At 36.8% G+C, this 11711-nt stretch overlaps 1 non-coding gene across 1 annotated transcript; it reads right to left on the bottom strand.

Annotated features, from left to right (window-relative positions):
* Positions 1–6292: 6292 nt before the first annotated feature.
* TRNAC-ACA lies at positions 6293–6364 on the bottom strand. Its single transcript has one exon. It is a non-coding gene; the product is annotated as a tRNA-Cys (tRNA).
* Positions 6365–11711: the final 5347 nt, after the last annotated feature.

Genomic DNA, 11711 nt, shown 5'->3' on the forward strand with positions numbered 1-11711 from the left:
ACTTATTCTCCTCCTTATTTTCACTCACAACTGGTTTTCATCAATAGTGCTTTCACACCTAAAAATTGTCATTCTCCTGATTTCCTTTTTAAATTTCTTGTTCACATAACCATCGCTATTGTTATGCTGAATCCTGCTCTAGTCTGAGCTGCACCCTTGGGAGGAGCTCCTCTGTGACCCACAGGGCTGTGGTCACTGGGAGCCCCTGGCAACATTTACTTTCCTTTTTCACTTCATTTCTTGACATTAATTTCAATAGGCTCACTTTTTTCCAATCCCTGCTGAAAAACGCCTATTCATTTTGTTAGGTAGTTAGAATAGGAAACAGGAGTCCAGAATGGCTGTGGCTAAATGACAAGGAAGGGAAAAGCCCACGAAAATAGAACAAAGGAAGGTCTGAGGACCGGAGTGAGGACCTCAGGTAGAACAAACAACACTCCTGGCTAACCCAATTTACGTAGGGCAGTCCCAGGGGGAGAAACAACAACAAAAAAAAAAAACATAAAAAGAGGAGTCAAAGTGTTGCAGGAAGGGGGACGCCTTCCCAGGCCCGGAACCAGGCTCTTGTCTAACACTCGGAAATGAGTTGTCCAAGGAGACACATGCTGACAAAGCAAGATATTTTATTGGGAAATGGCACTCGGGTGGAAAGCAGGAGGGTAAGGGAACCCAGGAGAACTGCTCCATGCATGGCTCTCAGTCTTGGGTTTTATGGTGATGGGATTAGTTTCCGGGTGGTCTTTGGCCAATCATTCTAATTCAGAGTCTTTCCTGGTGGCGCACGCATCGCTCAGCCAAGATGGATGCTATCGAGAGGGATTCTGGAAAGTGGACGGACATGCGGTGTCTCCTTTCAACCTTTCCTGAACTCTTCCTGTTAGTGGTGGCTTATTAGTTCCATATTCCTTATCAGGATCTCCTGTCATAAAACAACTCATGCAAACGGTTACTATGGTGCCTGGCCAGGGTGGGCGGTTTCAATCAGTGTGCTTCCCCTAACAAAAGAGCTGGGGGTCTCTCTCTCTCTCTCTCTCTCCCTCCCCCGCGTGCTGGGGTGCTCTTCTCTTCACGTCTTTGGGTTGACATGCCTCGAGGATGTATTTTCCTGCTATTATCTAAATAAAATAAAGCTGTAACATGGATCTGTAACACTGATTTGTCTAAGAGCTGTAACACAGTCTGTCCAAGACCCGAGAGCTGTGACACGCTGAGGGCTTTAATGTCTGTCACTCCAAATCTTTATTGTGATGAGACAGAACCAAGGCGAATACACTCGCCTGACAATTTTACAAAAATTTGAACTTTAGTCTATTTTAAAGTGTTCTAAGTAGTTCTGGCTTTTGAGGTAAGCTTTTTTTTGGTGTGTCTTTCTTTATCCTTTGTACAATGACAATGAGTGCTCCTAAAGTTTGTGAAAAGTCAGACCTCAACACCGAGTCTCTTACCTTGTGGATTTGCAACCCAGGATTTCAAACCATACTGATCATGGATTTAATCTTTGCCTGTGACATTTCTCTTTCCTTCCTACGACACCCATAAAACATTTCTCTTTTAGATACTCATAAACTTTCCATAGCAGTCTTAGTTAAAACTGTATCTTTTTTTTTTTTTTTCTGGACCAGTTTATGTTAATGTCTGTAGAATTCATTTTAGTGTGCTCTGATTTTCAGCTTCTCTGAGAAATTCACTGTGATCTAAAAGTTTAGTAACACATTTCTAAGAACTTGTTTCCATATGCAAAACCTTACATAATGCAGTTAAAAAGGAACTATTCTCAAGTGACCTTCTAGAATTCTTATGAAGAAAAAGTGCTGGTTTAGATTTCATGTGATGCCAGCATCACTGCTGTCACAACGATAAAAAAAGATATTTTTATTTTGCATATCATACACTGAGAGAGACTGTGAAGATCCTGAAGTTTAATAAAGGATAACTTCTCATTTAAGTCCTTTGAAGGCAGCACACAACATAACCAGGAAGAGTGATGCAGTCTCAAACACAACAAATTTGACTGATTCTAAGGAATGCCTTGGAGTGTATTCCCTTAAATGAAGTGCCCAGTGATATGCTTGTTGCTCTGAAACTAAAGGCTCTAGTATAACATGGATAGTCTGTCTTAAACTGTGCTGTCATTTAACTTATCCTGGAAGCTGTCCTTTGGAGTGAAGTGCAAGGAACCTCATAGTAAAAATGCTGACAGGTAGTCCTTGACTACTTACCCTTACAATGAGTTCATCTGCCATGAAGACGGGTTGTTTTTCCCTTGTTTCCACTCCCTTCAAGTCTTTGTCATATACTTGACTACTGATGGCAGCAACTCTGTAGAATGCGTGACCTGAATGATGTGATTAATGACATTTAACGGAGACCATTTTGCATTTTATACAATGTAATTTTATACACATCTGTGATATAACATACTTTATATCAATATAATATGTACATATAAAAATAATACATAAAATCATCTAAGATATATTCTCAGACTCTTTAAAGAGGGATTAAGATTCACAATTCCAAGGAATTGTATAAATTTCTTGTATACCTCCAGAGGTTTGTATACTTCATTAAAAAAAATGTTATTATTAGAAATTAGTTGGAATGAGTGATCTAGTAGTTATAAATTAATTAGCACTACACATTGCTAAAACATATGAATACATTTATAGGTAGTAGCTAGTTTTAAGGATCTTGAGGGATTGATAAAGTTAGAAAAATGATATAGTTCTCTGTATAGTAAAAGTCATATTGAGGGGGAAGCATTTTACTTAAAAGAATATATAATGCTGTATACTAATTTCTTGTGTAAGATTATCAGATAAAATTCAGAAGGAGCTGTTATGTTTAAATTTAATATAAAGAATATCTTTTTGTATGTATGCATGTAATATTTGAGACACATACTAAAAATAATTATTCCATGTTGGTCTGAAATTCAAATGTAACCTGGTGTTCTGTATTTATATTTCCTAAATCTGGTAACCTAGTCCCTGTGCATGTTTATTCATTAACTCTGATAACTTAGTATCATTATCTCTGATAGCTCGTTAGAAATTATCTCTGATACCTTGTTGGAAAGTGGCTTGACTGAGAGATGTGTTTCCAAACATACTAGCCACAAGAGTCACATTGTGAAACATTTCCAAATCATATTTTATTTATACAAAACATGGTGTCTATGGAACTATAAGAAGTGATGACCAAAACCATCCCCATGAAAAAAAATGCAAGAAGGTGAAGTGGTTGTCTCAGAAGGTCTTACAAATAGCTGAGAAAAGAAGAGAAGTGAAAGGCAAATGAGAAAGGGAAAGATATACCCACTTGAATGCAGAGTCTCAGAGACTAGCAAGGAGAGATAAGAAATCCTCCTTCAATGAAAAATGCAGAGAAATAGAGAAAAACAATAGAATGGGAAAGACTAGAGATCTCTTCAAGAAAATTATAGATTCAGGGGGACATTTCCTGCAAAGATGGACACAATAAATGAGAGAAACGGCAAGGACCAAACAGAAGCAGGAGATATCAAGAAGTGGCAAGAATACACAAAAGGACTATACAAAATTTTCTGAAAGACCTGGATAACCACAATGGTGTGACCACCCACCTAGAGCCAGACATCCTAGAGTGTGAAGTCAAGTGGGCCTTAGGAGGCATTATGACGAACAAAGCCAGTGGAGGTATGGAATTCCAGCTAACAATTTCAAATCCTAAAAGATGATGCTGTGAAAGTGATACACTTAATATGTCAGCAAATCTGGAAGATTCAGCAGTGGTCACTGGACTGGAAAAGGTCAGTTTTCATTTCAATCCTAAAGAAAGGCAATGCCAAAGAATTCAAGTTACTGTACAATTGAATTCATTTCATATGCTAGCAAGATTATGCTCAATATCCTCCAAGCTAGGCTTCAGAAGTACGTGAATAGAGAACTTTCAAATGTACAAGCTGGATTTAGAAAAAGCAGAGGAACCAGAGATCAAATTGCCAACATATGCTGGATCATAGAAAAAGTAAGGGAATTAAAAAAAAAAAATCTGCTTCATCGACTATGCTAAAGTCTTTAACTGTGTGTATCACAACAAACTGTGGAAAATTCTTAAAGAGATGGGAATGCCAGAGCACCTTACCTGTCTCCTGAGAAATCTGTATGTAGGTCAAGAAGCAACAGTTAGAACCAGATGTAGAACAACAGACTGGTTCCAAATTGGAAAAAGAGAACATCAAGGTTGTATATTGTCACCCTGTTCTTTTAACTTATATACAAGTACATTATGTAAAAATGCCAGGCTGGATAAATCATAAGCTGGAATCAAGATTGCCTGGAGAAATATCAGCAACCTCATATATGCAGATGGTACCCCTTTAATGGCAGAAAGCAAAGAGGAACAAGAGTCTCTTGATAAAGGAAAAAGAGGAGAGTGAAAAAGCTGGCTTAAAATCAACATTCAAAAAACTGAGATCATGACATCCAGTCCCCTCACTTCATCACAAATAGATGGGGAAAAAGTGGAAACTGTGACAGATTTTCTTTTCTTGGGCTCCAAAATCACTGTGGATTTTGACCTCAGCTAAGAAATTAAAAGACGCTTGCTCCTTGGAAGAAAGCTATGACTAACCTAGACAGCATATTAAAAAGCAGAGACATTGCTTTGGCAACAAAATTCTGTCTAGTCAAAGTTGTGGTTTTACCAGTATGAATGTATGGATGTGAGAGCTGGACTATAAAGAAAGCTGAGTGCTGAAGAATTGATGCTTTCTAACTAACTGTGGTGTTGGAGAAGACTCTTGAGAGTCCCTTGGACAGCATCCTAAAGGACATCCGTCTTGAATATTCATTGGAAGGACTGATGCTGAAGCTGAGGCTCTAATATTTTTGCCACCTGATGTGAAGAACTGACTCATCTGAAAAGCCCCTGATGCTAGGAAAGATTGAGGGCAGGAGGAGAAGGGAGCTACAGAGGATGAGATGGTTGGATAACATCACTGACTCACTGGACCTGAGTTTCAGTGAAGTCAGTGACAGTGAAGGACAGAGAAGCTTGGTGTGCTGCAGTTCATGGGATCACAGAGTCAGAGAGGCTTCAGTGACTGAACAGCAGCAACATGGGACTGCATGCCTTTCGCAAGCAAAGGAGTTTGGTTTAACTTCTTTCTGTCTGTGTATCTTTTTATTGAGTATAGGTAGACTTTGTCTTCATGGTCAGGTCCACACAGTTTATTTATTATTGTTATTATCATTACTATGTTGTTTCTAGTATTTTTCCTTGTGTGTAATCAATGAATCCAGAGTTTGACCACAACCTACTTAACTTTGATAACCATGTTGCACATTGCTATTTACGAGAATAATGTTACAAGGATTATGAGGAAATCCAACATTCAAAATGGTAGTGAAGACCAAATCAATAATCACAAATAATTATTTATACATATTGTAAAAGGTTTTTATACTTGTATTTTCCAGATATTCAATGTTTGAATTTTATTATATTTCAGCTATTTGCTAAACATATGCACTAAACCATTAAGGTGACCAAATTCACAGGTGTGAACTCACAAAGGTGTGTATTTTCTTTTCACTTTATGGGATTAATATTTATTTTTAATATCAATATATGGAGACCTCTTCTCAAAATTAGCCTTGTTTAAAAGTAAATGCGGTTTTGGTGATAAATTATTCCTCTAAGAGAATCAAGGAAGAAATTTGATGTGTTATTTCAAAGAGATGAGGCAAAAATTTAAATTTTGTCAGTTAACAGAGAGACAGAGAGAAAATGAAAGTTCACTTGTATTTGAAACAAAAATGAGCTGTCTTCGAAGAGACATGATGACACATATTGAAAGACCCTGTCTGTCTGTGGCAGCTTTTCCTTTTAACTCTATGGTTCTCCACAGAAAACATTTGAAAATAATTGTTAAATAACAACTCCTATCAGGTTTATTAGTTTGTTAATTTAGATAATCCCAGAGGAGGAAGTGGCCACCCACTCCACTATTCTTGCCTGGGAAATACCATGGACAGAGGAGCCTGGTGGACTGTGGTCCATGGGGTTGCAAAGAGTCAAACATTAACTGAGCAAGATCATGGCATTTAGATAAAATGTTTTGTGTTAGTGTTTTTTCTTCATTCCTGATATTATTTATTAATCATGTAAACTTGCAGTAAAGTGAAGTCGCTCAGTCGTGTGCGACTCTTTGCGACCCCATGGACTGTAGCCTACTAGGCCCCTCGGTCCATGGGACTTCCCAGGCAAGAGTACTGTAGTGGGTTGCCATTTCCTCCTCCAGGGTATCTTCCCAACCCAGGGATCGAACCCGGGTCTCCTGCATTGTAGGCAGATGCTTTACCGTCTGAGCTACCAGGGAAGCCAAACTTGCAGTAAGTAAGCCCTTAAGAATAACAAGTGAAAACAAAGTTATACTTTAAGGCTAAAACTTAAACAAATTATGTGTATCTTATTTCTGTTTTCAGTGAAATACTTTAACAGAACAAGTGAGATAATGTGAAATACTCAGGTTAAAAGATTGACATATTAAAAGCTTAGAGTGATTTTTTTTTTTTTTAATTATCCACATGATGAACTTTCAAATGCAAGTTTCATAAAAATCACACTGCTAGAGTTTATGTAAAACTTCTCTTTATCTTTTTGGGAGTTGAACCTAAGTAGGCTACTATGCTGAATACTGGGGGATAAAGTTCCATAGCTGTTTTGTTGGTGTGATTTTAGTTTATGGAATACTTTCTTGTTCTTCCTATCAGTTAAATTAAGATTTTTATATTGGTATTTTCATTGTTTTACTTGCATGATTACTTCTCCCTAGGAATGCTGGGAGGGGTGAGATGAGACCAAAGTAGTCTAACGTGCTACTTTATATCAGAAATTCTGTTGGGAGAGTGTTTAAATTTTCACTTTTATAATCTATGGCTTCAGTTTGACCTCTTAGAAACAAAAAGCGCCAGTGTAGATGATATAATTCAATTTAAAAAACAGGATATTCAATTTAAAAAATAATGTAGTGCTCACTTCAGCAGCATGTATACTAAAAAATAAAGTAAAATAGATTGATTAGTAAATAGCGGTTCCATTTTTAAGCTCTTGTTTGGTTATAATGAAATAATAGCTCCTAGTGACATATCTTTTTTTTTTTTTTTTTTTTTTTTTTTTTTTTATTAGTTGGAGGCTAATTACTTCACAACATTTCAGTGGGTTTTGTCATACATTGATATGAATCAGCCATAGATTTACACGTATTCCCCATCCCGATCCCCCCTCCCACCTCCCTCTCCACCCGATTCCTCTGGGTCTTCCCAGTGCACCAGGCCCGAGCACTTGTCTCATGCATCCCACCTGGGCTGGTGATCTGTTTCACCATAGATAGTATACATGCTGTTCTTTTGAAACATCCCACCCTCACCTTCTCCCACAGAGTTCAAAAGTCTGTTCTGTATTTCTGTGTCTCTTTTTCTGTTTTGCATATAGGGTTATCGTTACCATCTTTCTAAATTCCATATATATGTGTTAGTATGCTGTAATGTTCTTTATCTTTCTGGCTTACTTCACTCTGTATAATGGGCTCCAGTTTCATCCATCTCATTAGGACTGATTCAAATGAATTCTTTTTAACGGCTGAGTAATATTCCATGGTGTATATGTACCACAGCTTCCTTATCCATTCATCTGCTGATGGGCATCTAGGTTGCTTCCATGTCCTGGCTATTATAAACAGTGCTGCGATGAACATTGGGGTGCACGTGTCTCTTTCAGATCTGGTTTCCTCAGTGTGTATGCCCAGAAGTGGGATTGCTGGGTCATATGGCAGTTCTATTTCCAGTTTTTTAAGGAATCTCCACACTGTTCTCCATAGTGGCTGTACTAGTTTGCATTCCCACCAACAGTGTAAGAGGGTTCCCTTTTCTCCACACCCTCTCCAGCATTTATTGCTTGTAGACTTTTGGATAGCAGCCATCCTGACTGGCGTGTAATGGTACCTCATTGTGGTTTTGATTTGCATTTCTCTAATAATGAGTGATGTTGAGCATCTTTTCATGTGTTTGTTAGCCATCTGTATGTCTTCTTTGGAGAAATGTCTGTTTAGTTCTTTGGCCCATTTTTTGATTGGGTCATTTATTTTTCTGGAATTGAGCTGCAGGAGTTGCTTGTATATTTTTGAGATTAATCCTTTGTCTGTTTCTTCATTTGCTATTATTTTCTCCCAATCTGAGGGCTGTCTTTTCACCTTACTTATAGTTTCCTTTGTAGTGCAAAAGCTTTTAAGTTTCATTAGGTCCCATTTGTTTAGTTTTGCTTTTATTTCCAATATTCTGGGAGGTGGGTCATAGAGGATCTTGCTGTGATTTATGTCGGAGAGTGTTTTGCCTATGTTCTCCTCTAGGAGTTTTATAGTTTCTGGTCTTACATTTAGATCTTTAATCCATTTTGAGTTTATTTTTGTGTATGGTGTTAGAAAGTGTTCTAGTTTCATTCTTTTACAAGTGGTTGACCAGTTTTCCCAGCACCACTTGTTAAAGAGGTTGTCTTTTTTCCATTGTATATCCTTGCCTCCTTTGTCAAAGATAAGGTGTCCATAGGTTCGTGGATTTATCTCTGGGCTTTCTATTCTGTTCCATTGATCTATATTTCTGTCTTTGTGCCAGTACCATACTGTCTTGATGACTGTGGCTTTGTAGTAGAGTCTGAAGTCAGGCAGGTTGATTCCTCCAGTTCCATTCTTCTTTCTCAAGATTACTTTGGCTATTCGAGGTTTTTTGTATTTCCATACAAATTGTGAAATTCTTTGGTCTAGTTCTGTGAAAAATACCGTTGGTAGCTTGATAGGGATTGCATTGAATCTATAGATTGCTTTGGGTAGAATAGCCATTTTGACAATATTGATTCTTCCAATCCATGAACACGGTATGTTTCTCCATCTGTTTGTGTCCTCTTTGATTTCTTTCATCAGTGTTTTATAGTTTTCTATGTATAGGTCTTTTGTTTCTTTAGGTAGATATACTCCTAAGTATTTTATTCTTTTTGTTGCAATGGTGAATGGTATTGTTTCCTTAATTTCTCTTTCTGTTTTTTCATTGTTAGTATATAGGAATGCAAGGGATTTCTGTGTGTTAATTTTATATCCTGCAACTTTACTATATTCATTGATTAGCTCTAGTAATTTTCTGGTAGAGTCTTTAGGGTTTTCTATGTAGAGGATCATGTCATCTGCAAACAGTGAGAGTTTCATTTCTTCTTTTCCTATGTGGATTCCTTTTACTTCTTTTTCTGCTCTGATTGCTGTGGCCAAAACTTCCAACACTATGTTGAATAGTAGTGGTGAGAGTGGGCACCCTTGTCTTGTTCCTGATTTCAGGGGAAATGCTTTCAATTTTTCACCATTGAGGGTGATGCTTGCTGTGGGTTTGTCATATATAGCTTTTATTATGTTGAGGTATGTTCCTTCTATTCCTGCTTTTTGGAGAGTTTTAATCATAAATGAGTGTTGAATTTTGTCAAAGGCTTTCTCTGCATCTATTGAGATAATCATATGGTTTTTATCTTTCAATTTGTTAATGTGGTGTATTACATTGATTGATTTGCGGATATTAAAGAATCCTTGCATTCCTGGGATAAAGCCCACTTGGTCGTGGTGTATGATTTTTTTAATATGTTGTTGGATTCTGTTTGCTAGAATTTTGTTAAGGATTTTTGCATCTATGTTCATCAGTGATATTGGCCTGTAGTTTTCTTTTTTTGTGGCATCTTTGTCTGGTTTTGGAATTAGGGTGATGGTGGCCTCATAGAATGAGTTTGGAAGTTTACCTTCTTCTGCAATTTTCTGGAAGAGTTTGAGTAAGGTAGGTGTTAGCTCTTCTCTAAATTTTTGGTAGAATTCAGCTGTGAAGCCATCTGGTCCTGGGCTTTTGTTTGCTGGAAGATTTTTGATTACAGTTTCGATTTCCTTGCTTGTGATGGGTCTGTTAAGATCTTCTATTTCTTCCTGGTTCAGTTTTGGAAAGTTATACTTTTCTAAGAATTTGTCCATTTCATCCAAGTTGTCCATTTTATTGGCATAGAGCTGCTGGTAGTAGTCTCTTATGATCCTTTGTATTTCAGTGTTGTCTGTTGTGATCTCTCCATTTTCATTTCTAATTTTGTTAATTTGGTTCTTCTCTCTTTGCTTCTTAATGAGTCTTGCTAATGGTTTGTCAATTTTGTTTATTTTTTCAAAAAACCAGCTTTTAGCTTTGTTGATTTTTGCTATGGTCTCTTTAGTTTCTATTGCATTTATTTCTGCCTTAATTTTTAAGATTTCTTTCCTTCTGCTAACCCTGGGGTTCTTCATTTCTTCCTTCTCTAATTGCTTTAGGTGTAGAGTTAGGTTATTTATTTGGCTTTTTTCTTGTTTCTTGATGTAAGCCTGTAATGCTATGAACCTTCCCCTTAGCACTGCTTTTACAGTGTCCCATAGGTTTTGGGTTGTTGTGTTTTCATTTTCATTCATTTCTATACATATTTTGATTTCTTTTTTGATTTCTTCTATGATTTGTTGGTTATTCAGAAGCGTGTTCTTTAGCCTCCAGGTGTTTGAATTTTTAACAATTTTTTCCCTGTAATTGAGATCTAATCTTACTGCACTGTGGTCAGAAAAGATGACTGGAATGATTTCAATTTTTTTGAATTTTCCAAGACTAGATTTATGGCCCAGGATGTGATCTATTCTGGAGAAGGTTCCGTGTGCACTTGAGAAAAAGGTGAAGTTGCTTGTTTTGGGTGAAATGTCCTATAGATATCAATTAGGTCTAGCTGGTCCATTGTGTCATTTAAAGTTTGTGTTTCCTTGTTAATTTTCTGTTTAGTTGATCTATCCATAGTTGTGAGTGGGGTATTAAAGTCTCCCGCTATTATTGTGTTACTATTAATTTCCTCTTTCATACTCGTTAGTGTTTGCCGTACATATTGTGGTGCTCCTATGTTGGGTGCATATATATTTATAATTGTTATATCTTCTTCTTGGATTGATCCTTTGATCGTTATGTAGTGTCCTTCTTTGTCTCTTTTCACAGCTTTTATTTGAAAGTCTATTTTATCTGATATGAGTATTGCGACTCCTGCTTTCTTTTGGTCTCCATTTGCATGAAATATTTTTTTCCAGCCCTTCACTTTTAGTCTGTATGTGTCTCTTGTTTTGAGGTGGGTCTCTTGTAGACAGCATATATGGGGGTCTTGTTTTTGTATCCATTCAGCCAATCTTTGTCTTTTGGTTGGGGCATTCAACCCATTTACATTTAAGGTAATTATTGATAGGTGTGGTCCCGTTGCCATTTACTTTGTTGTTTTGGGTTCACGTTTATACAACCTAGTTTATACAACCTAGTGACATATCTTATTCATATCTTTGTTCTGACTCTCACAAAAAATTCTTAAAATTTTAATCATAGATATTTTCTTGTTCAGCAGGATCAGGTAATTTTTTTTTGTTTTTTTTTGATATAGAAAATATTTTGTACTTATACCAGCAGTACTTTTGTAAAATGAACACTGGCTGAAGAGACAGCAGTTGATTTTATCTATTATTATGTGATTAATCGCTTTTCGGCCTTTTGGCTAAGATCAAGTGTTATGTGATCAGTTCATTGAAGGACAAACAAAATCAGCCACTATTTTAGCTAAGGCCTTTGAAAGAAGCTTCATTTTTTTTTTTTTCATTTATTTTTATT

The sequence above is a fragment of the Cervus canadensis genome, chromosome 19 (genome assembly GCF_019320065.1).
Source record: "Cervus canadensis isolate Bull #8, Minnesota chromosome 19, ASM1932006v1, whole genome shotgun sequence".
Classification (NCBI taxonomy): domain Eukaryota; kingdom Metazoa; phylum Chordata; class Mammalia; order Artiodactyla; family Cervidae; genus Cervus; species Cervus canadensis.